Source organism: Lissotriton vulgaris, chromosome 2_1 (assembly GCF_964263255.1).
Source record: "Lissotriton vulgaris chromosome 2_1, aLisVul1.2, whole genome shotgun sequence".
Classification (NCBI taxonomy): Eukaryota; Metazoa; Chordata; class Amphibia; order Caudata; family Salamandridae; genus Lissotriton; species Lissotriton vulgaris.
Window position 1 is genome coordinate 1,105,163,035 of NC_141687.1, and position 16,438 is coordinate 1,105,179,472.

Below are 16,438 nucleotides of genomic sequence, written 5' to 3' on the forward strand. Positions count from 1 at the left end.
GTACATAATACAACTTCGAGTGGGAAACGAAACATGGTAGGACTGTGATCCCACTTGTGTATATACACCATTACAAGATGGCCGCCATATGAGGATTTGGACACAAGTTATCTAACTTTTAGTCCTTCCTTAGTGTTGTATACATATGTATGGACTTCCTGTTCCAATATGCAATTGTGTGATCAAGACAGCCTTTGCTGTCGAAACGCGTTACTTTGCTTGAATAAACTGTGGTTAAACTCATCCCGAGTGCGAGCTTTTCTGTGAAGGAAAAGGCTGTGGAAAATGAATTGCCGAGTGATCCGCTCGGTTCTTGCTCGCCATCTGTCAACGGGCCCTGGAGTTCAGAAAACGGGTCGCTTGTTTGGTGTAACATACATACATATATACATATACATATATATATATATATATAAATATATATGCAAAAAAGAAGGAGAGAACTCTGGGTAGTTCTCAGGTTTAGGTGGAAAGCAGCCCCTGTTAGAGCACTCTCAACACCAGCGACACTCTAGATCTGCTCACCTCAAATGTCTGTTTTTCTATCAAAGTTTTTAAGCATAGGATTAGCACAGTGCTATCCAAGCCGAGATAGAAAATGACAAAGTCTTTTGCAATTTATACAGCAAAGTCTTTAAGCATAGGACTAGTACAGTGCTGTCCTTGCCGAGCTGTAAAATTACAAAAGCCATTTATCACTCCAGGCACAATATTACAGCTTTGAATTAGTGAAATACCAACTCAAGCCAACCTGAAATGAGTAAAAGCAACCCCTGACACAGTGTTTCGCTCTAATTAGAGCTCTTCAGAGAGGTATAGTTTTGTCCAGACACAAGGGAGCACCCAGTATTAAGTCAAAACAAAACCCTTTCAGGCATAGAGTGACGCATAAATTATGCAAAAAAGAAGGAGATAACTATGGGTAGTTCTCAAGTTTAGGTGGAAAGCAGCCCCTGTTAGAGCACTCTCAACACCAGCGACACTCTAGATGTGCTCACCTCAAATGTCTGTTTTTATATCAAAGTTTTTAAGCATAGGATTAGAACAGTGCTATCCAAGCCGAGATAGAAAATGACAAAGTCTTTTGCAATTTATACAGCAAAGTCTTTAAGCATAGGACTAGTACAGTGCTGTCCTTACTGAGCTGTAAAATTACAAAAGCCATTTATCACTCCAGGCACAATATTACCGCTTTGAATTAGTGAAATACCAACTCAAGCCAACCTGAAATGAGTAAAAGCAACCCCTGACACAGTGTTTCGCTCTAATTAGAGCTCTTCAGAGAGGTATAGCTTTGTCCAGACACAAGGGAGCACCCAGTATTAAGTCAAAACAAAACCTAGGAAATCCGCAACATTCTATTTGGAATAACTTTGGCGTCGATTGAGGAATTTGCGTGCAATTTTCCAAAATTTTGGCCAGCTCAGTTCTGCTCCTTCCCTGAAAGCTTTGGGGGGATTTGTCAAGCGGGGGCTGAGAAAAAAGGGGGGTCCTAAAACGTGTTTACCCCATGTTAATTTCCATAGGACGTTTAGACACGGCTACAGCCTGAACCACTGAACGGAATTACACCAAACTTGGCAAAATTGTAGGGACTGGTACGCAGAAGTGCCTTTTGTTTAAATGGTGTAAATCCCTCCAGTAGTTCCTGAGAAAATCAAAAGGGAAAAAATATATATATCTATAGCAGCTTACTGTAAGCTTACTGTACTCTGTACCATTCCGAGCACGAGCTGCATGCTGATTGGCTGCCAATGTCTGTCAACACTCCAAACCAGAAAGTGTTGGCAGCCATCTTGTTCCTCAGTAGACTGAGGCACAGGAAAGCAGAAAAACAAAGGTGCAAAACACAACAAGGGAGCAGGGTAGAAGCACCCTGACTCCCTAGGCCTGCTCAGGGGTTCCCACAAGGACCCCCCAGGCCCAATCGCGGGGTACGAGTACATGATAGCACCTCATTAAAAAGCATTGCAGTTAATAGAAGGTTTTAAGACTTTAGTTACATTATAAATCATTTGTTGATGGTACCATACTCATTTTAGGAATTGTGATGTGTTCTAAGGTGATTATACCATGTGAAAAAGCCTTCTGCTGGGATATCATGAATCATGTTTGAAAGAAAACTATTATCTAATGCTTTTCCCACAGTGGTTTGGAATGGGATCTATAAGCTAAACTGAAAGCATATTTTCTGTAAATTCACATTATCTTTCTCAGTCATGTGAGAATGAAGTCTGACATTCTCAGTAAAACATGTACATCCAACAATGACATAGACGGTCAGTTGATTCCTTTGTGTTCTACTGCAGCCTCCTAGAGTGTTCTAAAGAACAACTAGAGCGCTAAACGTCCTACTTATTACAAAGGTATGGCACACATGAAGCCATCTTGATTGGAATAAAGTGGTAACTCTTAAAACATTTAATTTAAAAAGGAACAAAATGAGGGGTACATTTTGCCGTAGAAAGTATAATTAGTGCTGCAGAAAGAAAAATTAGGGCACATTTTGAGTGACTTCTCAAATACTCTTCTCTTTCATTAAAACATTCTGACATGCAGACTCCCAAGATGGCTACCAGAGACAAAAGAGCCCAAATGTAGCCCAAATATCACCCAGATGTAGCCCAAGTATAGCCCAATGAAAGAATGTCCTAGAGTGTTCTAAAGAACAACTAGAGCGCTAACAGTCTTACTTATGACAAAAGTATGGCACACCAGAAGCCATCTTGATTGGAATGAAGTGGTAAGTCTGAAAACATTTAATTTAAAAAGGAACAAAATGAGGGGGTTCATTTTGCCATAGAAAGTATGATTAGTGCTTCAGAAAGAAAAATTAGGGCACATTTTGATTGACTTCTCAAATCCTCTTCTATTTCATTAAAGAAATTCTGACATGCAGACTGAAACATGCACTTTGAATACCAGCAGCAGACTTCCCTGGTGAGCAGTAGCTTTACTACAGTGATCTAATGAGCAACTAGAGTGCTAACATTCAGAATTTACGGCAAGTGTGTGACACATCTGAATGCCTTCTTGATGGAACCAAAGTAAACAAGCATTGAAAATGCAATAGATCTCGCCCTCGTTTAAGTTAAAGCCATTCTGTTTGTAATGAGGTGGCTTTTTAGCTTTGCTTTTATTAGTGTTTTTCAAACTTTCATGTAAATAACATGCATATGTATGCATATATGTATATGTATGCATGCATTTATATTTGTATTTATATAGATATGCAGATTATATATGTTTATATATGTATGTATATATTTATACACACATACATATATATAAATGCATATGCATATATATGCATATATATGTGTATATGTGTATATGTGTGCGTGTAGAGAGAGGTAGAGAGGTAGAGCTAGAGAGGTAGAGGTAGAGAGGTAGAGACTAGTAGAGAGAGGTAGAGAGGTAGAGAGTAAAGAGTGAGTAATAGAGAGTAGAGAGTGAGTAGTAGAGAGTAGTAGAGAGCAGTAGAGAGAGTAGCAGAGAGTGAGTAGTAGAGAGTAGTAGAGTGAGTAGTAGAGAGTAGTAGAGAGTGAGTAGTAGAGAGTGAGTAGTAGGGAGCAGTAGAGAGTAAGTAGTAGAGTGAGTAGTAGAGAGCAGTAGAGAGTGAGTAGTAGAGAGTAGTAAAGAGTGAGTAGTAGATAGTAGCAGAGAGTGAGTAGTAGAGAGTGAGTTGTAGAGAGTAGTAGAGAGTGAGTAGTAGAGAGTGAGTAGCAGAGAGAGAGAATAGTAGAGAGTAGTAGAGCGTGAGTAGTAGAGTGAGTAGTAGAGAGTAGTAGAGAGAGAGTAGTAGAGAGTGAATAGTAGAGAGTAGTAGAGAGTGAGTAGTAGAGTGAGTTGTAGAGAGTAGTAGAGAGTGGGTAGTAGAGAGTGAGTAGCAGAGAGAGAGAATAGTAGAGAGTAGTAGAGAGTTAGTAGAATGAGTAGTAGAGAGAAGTAGAGAGTGAGTAGCATAGAGTAGTAGAGAGTGAGTAGTAGAGTGAGTAGTAGAGAGTGAGTAGTAGAGAGTAGTAGAGCGAGAGTAGTAGAGAGTGAGTAGTAGAGTGAGTTGTAGAGAGTAGTAGAGAGTGAGTAGTATAGAGTGAGTAGCAGAGAGAGAGAATAGTAGAGAGTAGTAGAGAGTGAGTAGTAGAGAGTAGTAGAGGGTGAGTAGTAGAGAGTAGTAGAGCGAGAGTAGTAGAGAGTGAGTAGTAGAGTGAGTTGTAGAGAGTAGTAGAGAGTGAGTAGTAGAGAGAGAGTAGTAGAGAGAGAGTAGTAGAGAGTGAGGAGAAGAGAGTAGTAGAGAGTGAGTAGTAGAGAGTAGTAGATAGTGAGTAGTAGGTGGTGAGTAGTAGAGAGAGAGTAGTAGAGTGTACTAGAGTAGTAGAGAATAAGAAGTAGAGAGTGAGTATTAGAGAGTAGTGGAGTAGTAGAGAGTGAGTAGTAGAGAGTAGTGGAGAATATTCCAAAGTTTGGCACAGCACCACTTGCACAAGTCCAATCAAATCATATCACTTATTGAAGCGCTGAATCTTGGTGTATATTCAAATGCTTTTATTTTCCTTAAGTTTATGTACCACAGCCAGCTGACGCGTTTCGTTCTGTACAACAGAACTTCTTCAGGGCGTTCTTATTTCCTTCAAGTTATGTCGGTATCCTGTTGTCATATAACTAGATATTTCTTCCAAATGTTAGACGAGATGTAAGTACATTCTTATTCAAAGTGACTAGGTATCAATTTTACCCACACAATGCGGGCAGACTTGAGTAATTTATAGCATACTCAAAGTCAGTCTTTCAAAAATTCCAAAGTATAGGACATGATAATCCAAATCCAAATGTTTCTCAAGAAAAGTCATTTTCAATCGTTCGGAATATCGGCGTTTGGGCAGATATGACCCACGGACTTGGTTTATGACTTTTCTTGAGAAACAATTGGATTTGGATTATCATGTCCTATACTTTGGAATTTTTGAAAGACTGACTTTGAGGATGCTATAAATTACTCAAGTCCATGGATGCTGCTGGGAACGCCCCCAGCAACACCCATTGCACACACCTTTAACGCAGGACACTGCGCTAAAGGGACTGATATTTATCAGGCAGGATTACGCCACAAAAAGTGGCTTAGTCCTGCCTGATAAATATCAATCAGTCTTCTGCGCCACCGGAACGTCACAAAAAGTGCATCATTCATGGCATGGTCAGTGACATCACTGATGGCATCACTGATGACATCTCAAATGACATCACTGATGACATCACTGATTACATCATCCATGTGACAATCAAATACACCTCATCACACACTACTATAATCTTTCATCACTCACTGTAAAATAGAAAGTGCCAATAGAAATTTCTAAACACCCACTCAGGTATTCATAGAGCTATACACACATCTAATCACTTACCCATAGATTCAGTGTTATATGCAGTGAATATTCACTATTACAAGTATACAGTTATCCATATAGTGACTCATACAATCACTAAGTCTTAGGCACACTTAATTAGATATAACTGGCTCAGGTACATAGATGATATTTTCTGTGTATGGAAAGGCACAGAAAAAGAGGCACATGAATTTCTAGCAACCCTTAATTCCAATAACTTAAATCCTAAGTTTACATATCAACTTAACAAATCTTCCCTTGAATTTCTAGACCTCAAACTTGAGATCATAAATAATAAACTCTGCAGTTCTTTGTACCGGAAATTGACATCAGGCAACAGTTTGCTGCACGCAAACAGTTGCCATCCTAAAAGCTTAATACGCAGTATCCCTTATGGGGAATTTCTGAGGGCGCGCAGGAACTGCAGCACAGATGAGAAATATGAATCTGAAAAATGTATCATGACAGAAAGATTCTTAGCAAGAGGGTACAATGCGAAACTTGTTAAGGATTCTTGTATTAAAATCAACACTTTAAGACGTAATGAAATCATGAGTCTTAAAAACACACCTCAAGTGCCTGAAAACAGCGTACCGATCAGATTCATTACCAAGTATAATACCCATGCTTGGCAAGTCAGAAAAAGTCTAAAGAAATTCTGGGAGGTGTTAAAAACTGATGAAGATCTCGAGGGTCATGTGGGAGAAAATCCCTCTCTAACATTTCGCAAACCTAGATCTTTACTTGACCATCTTTGCAGCAATATGATTCAGAGTCACAAAAGATTGAATGATGTGAAAGGATTTTATATTTGCAATCAGTGCAAAGCCTGTAAATACAGCTGCAATTTGAAATCCATAAAGTTCAATAATCAAGAATTGCCATTTAATATAGAGAAACACACTAACTGCAATACTAAGTTTGCTATATATACACTCAAGTGCCCTTGCGGCAAATACTACATTGGTAGTACTATTCACATGGCAAGAAAAGAGTGCTTGAACACTTGCGAGCCATCAATAAGAATGACAAAAATTACCCAGTGGCTAGACACTTTTATGAGTTCCACAAAAGCAATCCTAATCTCATTAAATTTGCAGTGATTGATTGCATCCTCCCTAATATTAGAGGGGGCAACAGACTAGCTGAACTGAGATGTTTAGAATCCAAGCTTATTATTAGATTCAATACTATGGTGCCTAATGGACTTAAGAAGGATGAAGAGTTGTCTGCTCATTTATATATGTAGTTGTAGTGTAGCTGTATTGTAAATTGAACCATCCGTATTGATGTTGTTTTTTAAACATGTTATTTTTCATTATCACTTTATGCACTTAGTCACTGTACATGGTTTTAACTCACGTTTTCATCTCTGATTTTTTACAGATACATGAATACTAACTATTCCTTAAAAGTGATGCATGTAGCGGATATTCTGCATACCTTTTGAAAGTACTTGATCTGTTGGTTAAGCTTGCCCACTGGGGCGTCATAATGATGTGGATACTGAATTTTCATTACCAGAATACAATTGATTTAAGCCCACTTGGGCTGCAGAAACCTGATTTTGATGGAATGTCTAAATATATTTTTGCATTCAAGAGTTGTGATTATGTCATAAATGACTGTTCATTGGGATACAAATGCACCTGTGGCTCCTTATACCAGAATCAAATCCACGAGCCGGTAGCTCGATTGGTTAAGCAGCTTCACGAGCGCTAAGTAATTTTACCCTGAGTGGGTTCGCGCCTCCTCTATTTTTTTATAAGCTAGCATTACTGTGGCTAATTTGTATAAAATTTCTTTTTGCATTCCGAACCAATATTTACTTTACTTTAATGTATTCTGTCAATGCATGGCATTAATTATTACCGTAAATGCTCGCGGCATGATCTGAATTGTTAATTTGCATTTGAATCAACATTTCTTTTTTTTTTCACAACAGATTTTATTGATTGATCAGGTAAAAGCAGGAATACAGTTCTCCACAATCAGGAGGTCACTGTAAATTATCAACACATAGATATCATTGTATCCCAATCAATAAAAAGAAACGTTTTGCCCTAACCCCCCCAACTCCCACAGCCACCCAAGAACCCCACTACCAGCCCCTTATCCCTCCCTAGCCCTGTAAGTCCGGCGCCATGCGCACACTAGGCCTGGCGTCCATCACCCAAATCTAGATCGTTGTCAGGCTCTGCTGGGGGATCAAGATTCAAACCCCTGTAATCTGCCCACCGTTTCCAGATTTTATAATGCTTCTTGGGGCAACCTCTGGCCTCTAACACTGGGCGCTCCAATCCCATAAAATAATCCAGTTCAGCCTTCCACGCACTCAAGGGGGGGGCTCGCTCATTCTTCCACGCTCGAGCCAAGTCCTGCTTGGCCACCACCAGGCCCAACAGCAAGAGATGACGTTTGTAAATATTTCCACCTACCCCCTCCAACACATGAAGGAAACCCAGACGATGGGTGCGGGGGAGATCCCAGCCCAGCACTTCCGACAAACAACTCCAAACACCATTCCAGAACCTAGTCAAGCCAGCACACGACCACACAGTATGGATTAGGGTACCAATGTCAGCTCCACAACGCAGGCACTCCGGGGACCCAATCAGGCCCGCCTTCCACAGTCGCTCTCGTGTATAGTAGGCCCTGTGCAAGTATTTAAATTGGATTAGTCGGAGTCGTACCGCAATAGCCTTCCCACGTGGGGACTCCAGTGCCTCCCTCCAGTCATCCTCATCCAGGGTCCCTACGTCTTTTTCCCAAGCATCTTTCAGTGGGAGCAGGGAGGAGGAACAATGCGTGACCAGCGTCTGATATATGCGGGACACCTTTTTATCCCCAAGATCGCCCATGAAAACCTTCGCTTCCACGGGGCTTAACTCCGGTAGCGACTCCAACCCAATGAGTCTAGGTGCCAATGCGTGACGAAATTGTAAATATCTGAAGAATTGAGTTTTAGGCATATGGAACTTGTCCCGCAGGTCTTGAAATTACTCAAGAGTCACACCGGACATAACGTCTCCAAGCGAGGAAATCCCTATAGAGTCCCATCTGTCAAACCCCGTAGGCGAGGCCAGCGCAGGGAGTCGTCCATTCTGCCACAATGGGGTCTCTGCCGTCAACTTTCCCCACCAACCCATCCGACGCAGCGTCTGTCTCCAGACTGCAAAGACCACTTGCGTGGCCGACGGCAGCCGCCTCCTAAGCCCAGCCGAGTATGGGATGGTATGCAACGTGTTATTCCCCATCAGTGAGCGCTCCAGCGCATATGCCGGGTCACCTCCATCCCCATACCACCAGTCGTTTAAGACCAACAGATGGGAGGCTTGGTAATATGAGAGGATGTCCGACGTGGCCAGGCCACCACAATACGTGGATAGAAAGCACGTGCGTAGCCCCACTCTAGCAGCTCCCCCTGCCCACAAGAAGCGACCCAGGGAGGAATTGACCTGCCGGAACCACCGTGGTGCGATTGGGTGTGGATGGTTCTGTAATTGATATAAGAGGCGCGGAAGGGCGACCATTTTAAAAATCGCCGACCTGCCATAGATGGTAAGGGGCATTCGAGACCAAGTTTTAATGTCCGTTTGAACCCTCTCCCATACCGGCAGCACGTTGCGCTCCCATGAGACCGTCGCGGACTCGGACAAGAACACTCCCAGATACAATATGCCCCCGGCCGCAGCTCGCAAGGCTGACGCCCACGAGCCTGTGTCCGCCCCGTCACCCAGCACCCACAAGGTGGACTTACTCGGGTTAAGGTAGAGGCCCGATACCTCACCAAAGATACGCATTATCTCCAGCACTCGGGCCCAGATCTATTCAGGTCAGTGAGGAAAAAGAGGACGTTGTCCGCATAGAGGGCGATTCGATCGGTAAGGCCCCCTTCCCATACAAAACCCCCAGCTGCGCATCAATGCGCACCCAAGAGGCGAGAGGCTCCATGATCAATGCAAATAAATATGGGGACAGCGGGCAACCCTGACGGGTCCCCCGGCCGATGGCAAACCTCTCCGAGATCGCTCCAGTGATACGCACAGACGCCGTGATGTCAGTATATAGAAGTTTGATATAGGATATAAACACCAGGCCCAAATTAAGATGAGGCAGAAGCGCGAATAGGTAGGTCCAAGTCACCGAGTCGAAGGCCCTATCTATATCTGCCAAGAGCAGGGCCGCCTGCTCTCCCGTGGCCCTCATCGCGTCTACGGCAGTCTGCGCCCTGCGAATATTGTGTCGCGTCGCTCTACGTGGCATAAAGCCCGCCTGATCCGGGTGGACCAGATCGGCTACATACGGGAGGAGACGGTTCGCCAACGCCTTAGCCAACAGTTTAGCCTCGATGTTAAGCAATGATATGGGGCAGTACGAGTCGTGACGATCAGGGGGCCTACAAGGTTTCTGAAACATCACCACCTCAGCATGGCGCCAGTCAGCTGGCAGTCTACCCACTTCTCGCGCTGCCTCTAGTGCGGTCCTATAATGGGACCCCAATTGGAGATGGAACTTGTTATAGAACTCACACGGGAAACCGCTCGGCCCGGGTGCCTTCCCTGCGTTGAGCTGCCCCAGTGCATCACTCAGTTCCTCTGCCGTGAGGGGAAGGTGCAACGCCGCTCGGGTCTCAGTGGAGACTGCCCTCGGGGCAGGTCGGCGATAAATTTGTCAATCGCCTCAGCCGAAAGGCAATCCTTTGGTGCATACTGCTCCGCAAAATAACTGGCAAAGCCAACCGCCAGCGCCGCCGGGTCCGTAACGGTGACACCGTTTCCATCCATAATCCCGGGCAGGGCAAGCGGCTGCAGAGTACACTGGCACAGTTTGTGAAGCATAGTACAAGACTTGTCTCCCCATTGATATACCCTACTCCGCGTGGCCAACCACACCTCTCGAGCCTCGTCCAGTAACACCGACGCATAAGACTGCTGCGCCTGCAGGAGCCGCCGCACCGCCACTGCGTCTTCCTCCGCCCGACAATGTTGCTCCAGAGCCTCCACCTGAGCCGCCGCCTCCACTATAGCTTCCCAACGCCTGTGACGGGCTGCCGCACACCACGCAATTTTAATTCCCCTCAGGGTAGGTTTCATGGCTTCCCAGACGACCATGAGATCTGTGACTTCCACCAGATTTTCTCGCCAGTAGTTAGCAATCGCACCACGCATGTGTTGCACATAGTCGGTTTGCTGAAGGTGCCATGAGGACATCCTCCACCGGAATGGCTGCCTCGTCCTACGCAGGTCAACCACCACGGCCACAGGGGAGTGGTCGGACAGTCCCCTAGGCAGGATAGCAGCCTCCCACACTCTATCCAGGAATCCACAAGGCACAAATATATAATCCAGCCGGGAGAAGAAACCATGGACAGCAGAGACATTTGTGTATTCGCGGGCCCTGACATGCATGTGTCGCCAAACATCCGCCCAGCCAAGCCCCTCCACCATGGCGCGTAGCCTAGTAGGGACGGCAGCAGCAAGCGTCCCCTGCATCCTCCGACGGTCCTCATACATATCCATCACGTCATTCCAATCTCCCCCCAGTACTGCTAGGGAATCGGAAATGTCAGCCCATACCGCAAACAAACGCTTAGCCAGGGACCACTGCAGGGTGGGGGGGTGAACCAACATTTCTGTTCATTTCTGAGTGTGCAGCTTATGTAATTATTCATCCGCATAAAATTGTCGAATTATCATGCTCTTGATGCTCACGTTTTAAATCTTTATTGAGATGAACACACAGACAATCCCCTGCGAGGGAGTATGTTGTCTATGTCCATGAGCACGTGATTTTCACTTTATTAGTTTTCACGTTAACATTGTTTACTGCCCGTGATGAAGGAGTGACTGCAACTCCGAAACGCATAGGACATCGTGCCTGAATACACTTGCACTATAATACTTTTGGCCGCGGCTCCTTTGTTTTTGACTCGTCGTGGACGTGAGGAGTTCTAACATTGGTAACAGTGTGTGGAATATTAAAGGGGATGGCTACCCTAGCCGTGAGCCCGTCGGATTTGTGGCTTGGGACCAGCTAAAACTTTGGTGGTAATATATATATATATATATATATATATATATATATATATATATATATATATATATATATATATATATATATATATATATATATATATATATGTATATATAAAACAAACAGTCCGAGGACATATATATACAGAAAGGGCATCGCAGCCTTTCATCCTTCTGTATTTCCTAGAATTGGGATTTTGGTAATTACAATGGTGCTAAATCTGCTATAGTAAGTGCTACTTAAAACATAAGATAATAAATATATTTTGAATAAAAAAAATTAATGTTATAATGAAGAAAGAGTGCCACATCTAGAAAAAGAGACAGCCTCAAAAGTATTGAAAAATATCAGGCAAAGTGCTTTTAATATAATTCTTTATAGATTAAAACAAATGTCCTAATTTCTTGTGAAAAATGCATCTATGGTGTTTTGGTGATCATATTAAATTAGATAACATTTTTATACAATAGCATATTGAGATTTATTCAAAAGTACCTTCCTCCAGCACCAGCACCTCCATACTACTGGGATACGGAGGGGAGCGGGACAGGACCACTCCTCCCAGGCTCCCTCGCGGAACCAACCACCACCAACACTCTCACACGCGCCTGGAGGCGCTTTTAAAAGCCACAGAGGGCCCCTGTAACAAAGTGGAAAGATCTGAACTTTTGCAGGCCTCTAGCAAGTCTATAACTGTTGCTGAGAATACAGTTGGCAACAGTGATCCCATTAGATTGATCACAGGGTTTAGTCGTCAGGCTAACCAAATTTCCAAAATAGTCAGGAAACAGTGGCCAGTGATCCTTACAGACCCAATTTTGAAACAGATAATGCCCAACAAGCCTGAAGTCACCTATAGGCGAGCATTTAGCATGAGGAATGCTCTGGTGTCCAGTTCCCCTGAAACAGCTAGCAAGGCAGATTGGTTGTCGTCACGGAAGGGTTTCTTCCGTTGCATCTCCTGTAGGGCATGTAAATTTGGTATCAATACCAAATCATATACAACGCCCTTTAACGACAAACCCATCAACATAAGATCCTATTTTAACTGTAAAACAGAGTTAGCTGTTTATGTTCTCACGTGCTCATGTAATCTCAGATACGTTGGGAGCACAAAATTACCGGTTCACCAACGTATCCTACAGCACCTGAGAGCGATAGTGAACTGCGACAAAAATTACCCAGTAGCTCGCCATTTTGACCAATTTCATGGTCGCAACCTTTCCCATCTAAGTTACTTTGTTATTGATGCAGTCAAGACGAGTAAGAAGGGAGGCGATTATGAAAAAAGGTTACGGCAGTTGGAGTCCCTCTATATAGTTCGCCTCAATACCAAGATCCCGGGAGGTTTGAACATGGGGGAGGATCTCAGCACTTTTCTGTAATTGTGGGCAGTCCATTTTATAACCTGTGGACTCCTTGCATAGTCTGTAAATTCTGCGGTCAACCCACATCTCCTGATCATTGCCCCACCAATATCATCTGTATTTGGCACATTTACTGACATGTCCCAGTCACCTTGAGCTTTATGATAAACCACCAGGGAATTTGTCACTTTGATTGTCATGTGGGCAAAGAGGTATTATTATGTATTTACATATTTTAACCCACTGAAACAGTTTTGTTTTAGAATTTTTTTCCCTCACACCCCAATGTCCTCTCTGTGAGATATATATAGGACATTTGAGCACTCCTTCACCGTTTTTGTTATAGTTTTTGTACATCTTTGTAAGCGGTAGAACTATACATTGCGTTTATTGGGTTTATCATCACACGCGCTGGAGTTTTTACTAAAGAATGTAACAGTGTTAATTGTGCCAAGAAATTGCAAGACATATAAAATGGGAATGTGCAATAGAATCGTCAATTCAATTTTTCTATTTAATGAGGAAAGTTTGTGCTTGGCATTATTTCAATGCAGGGATTTGTGCATATTATTTTGAGGTGTATATATATGAAATGCATAATTAACTTATTGTGTATTTGTACAGTTTTATAAATTTTGCGTATTTGCACGGTCATTGTTGACATTTGATGAAGCTGCTAAGCATTTGCACTTTACATCGTATATGCATTTTTTTACTGTATTGTGTAAATTTCTGTATTTGTACAGTCGATATGTGACGTATTTGCACAGTTATGATCTTTGCGTATTTGCACAAATAATATGTTTATATGCATACAACTATTAATTTACACTTTATGTATATAATTCCCTGCTCACATAGCCAGTATTTTTAGCACAACTCCCAGAATTACAGGTTAATTTGTCATTGCACTATTATTAATGTCCAGATATCGAAACAAATATCCTGGCTCCACTGTGTCATGGCCGAACCATATTGTTTATATAATGCATATAGGTTACAGCCTCAGTCCGTTCTTTGTTTCAATGTCACTGAATGGGACCCGTTTTGGCGCGTTTTGTACAATTAACCAATGTATTTAAACTATGTGTATACCGCTTTCCCGCTGACAGTGAGCAAGGGCGTTCACGCCCGAAACGCGTCTGTTTGGCAGTGTTGCACCTCCTGCACGCTATATGAAATAAAAAGGAAAAAAGAATACCTTCAAAAAAGTCTGGCTGTGGATTTATCCATCTGTGTCTGCGTCCTGGGTGTGTTGTGGAAGCGCCACATCAACCTCCGGTTGGAATCTATATATATATATATATATATATATGTATATATAAAACAAACAGTCCGAGGACATATATATACAGAAAGGGCATCGCAGCCTTTCATCCTTCTGTATTTCCTAGAATTGGGATTTTGGTAATTACAATGGTGCTAAATCTGCTATAGTAAGTGCTACTTAAAACATAAGATAATAAATATATTTTGAATAAAAAAAATTAATGTTATAATGAAGAAAGAGTGCCACATCTAGAAAAAGAGACAGCCTCAAAAGTATTGAAAAATATCAGGCAAAGTGCTTTTAATATAATTCTTTATAGATTAAAACAAATGTCCTAATTTCTTGTGAAAAATGCATCTATGGTGTTTTGGTGATCATATTAAATTAGATAACATTTTTATACAATAGCATATTGAGATTTATTCAAAAGTACCTTCCTCCAGCACCAGCACCTCCATACTACTGGGATACGGAGGGGAGCGGGACAGGACCACTCCTCCCAGGCTCCCTCGCGGAACCAACCACCACCAACACTCTCACACGCGCCTGGAGGCGCTTTTAAAAGCCACAGAGGGCCCCTGCAGCGTGGGAAGCCCTTACCTTTGCCCCAGCACCACCATACTGCTGAGATACAGAGGGGAGGGGGACAGGACCACACGTCCCAGGCTCCCTCACGACAACCAGCCACCACCGACGCAGTTCACTCACACCCGGAGGAACTTTTAAAAGCCACAGAGGGCTCCCGACGCAGTGTGGGAAGCCCTTACCTGTGCTCCAGCACCACTATACTTCAGTGATACGGAGGGCAGTGGGACAGGACCACACATCCCAGGCTCCCTTGCGGCAACCAGCCAGCACCGATGATGCTCATACACGCCCAGAGGCACTTTTAAATGCCACAGAGTGCTCCCACAGTGCAGGAAGCCCTTACCTTTGCTCCAGCACCAGCACCACCATACTGCCGGGATACGGAGGGGAGTTGGACGGGACCAAACGTCCCAGGCTCCCTTGCGTCAACCAGCCACCACTGACGCTTCTCACACATGCCCAGAGGTGCTTTTAAACGTCACAGAGGGCTCCAGCAGCACAGGCAGCCTTTACCTTTGCTCCAGCACCAGCACCAGCATCACCATACTGCCGGGATACCGAGGGGAATGGAACAGATCCACACGTCCCAGGCTCCCTCGTGGCAACCAGCTGCCACCGATGCTGCTCCCATGTGCCCCGAGGAGCTTTTAAAAGCCACAGAGGGCTCCTGCAGCACGGGACGTGCTAAGTCATGCCAGGGGCAAAGGGCAGGCCAGTCTGCGCCTGTCAGAGCCGGAAGAGGCTAGGCTGGGCATTTTCTGTAAGACTGGACTCCCGGACTACTGGAGCTAAGGTCAGTATTGCTTGTTCTATTTCTTAATTTCATTGAATCCGGATTGTACTGACTTTCACTCAGGATCGCCTTAGTGTATTGGGGGCTTCTGACTAAATTGCCCACCTAAGGCCACCTGAGACCGGTTCCTCTTTGCAACAGTTTTGAATTGAAGGTTGGGCCAAGGGTAGGCGGGGCTAAATATCTGCTATAAGTCCTTCGTAAAGGCGCATTAAAAATCTTAGGAAAGTGTACTGGTGAAGTTAAATCGAATCCCCCCAAAAAGCATAGCCCCACCAGCAAACTTCCATTGACAGGATGCTCCAAAGGGCAATTGGTGTACTGCCAACAGAAATCGAATTGACAGAAAGGCGTTTATCGTTGGGCACTGAATTTGTTGTACCTTGCTCCGACCGGAATGACCCACCTGTTTTACCAGCTCTGGACATAAGCCCGCCTACTCATCACCCAAACCCATGTACTAAACTTTGCAAGTCACTTGGCCCCAAAATGACCATGGAACAAACTCGTCCTGTTCTACCATGAACAAGTAAACGCAAGACTATGGAAAACACTGGGTCTAGACGCAAGAAGCCCCCACAAAACTCCTGGTGCCTGACGATCTGGGAGCAATGGAGATGGGGCCCGCTCTGCAGGAATGCATGACACAGACCCCCTGGGTTTATATCCTGGTCAAGGACATGAAGGCCCAAATAAGGGACATTGTAAAGGACAAACTGAACTTCCTCCTGGAAAGGGTAGATAAGCTTGTGTCTTTGGTGGAAACTTGGGCGAGTAAGACTGAGGCCCTTGCAAGGTGGAATGAGCCTCCTAGACATCTAGGTGCACTCCAAAACCCTCCGGTAACCACGATAGAGTGTCTAATACCAAGTGCTATGCCTCTTAACACTACACAAAACCATATTAGCCAGGAGGGAGGGAACTAACGGCTGAATCATCTAGCTAGGCCAAGGGTTAATGATTCACCTGACAGACAGGGACAAACACAGCACCAAAA

At 43.8% G+C, this 16,438-nt stretch overlaps 1 pseudogene; it reads right to left on the bottom strand.

The window, feature by feature from the left end:
• The window catches only part of LOC147731677 (uncharacterized), a 94,504-nt pseudogene extending 84,908 nt beyond the window's left edge, over positions 1-9,596 (bottom strand).
• Between the last annotated feature and the right edge of the window lie 6,842 nt (positions 9,597-16,438).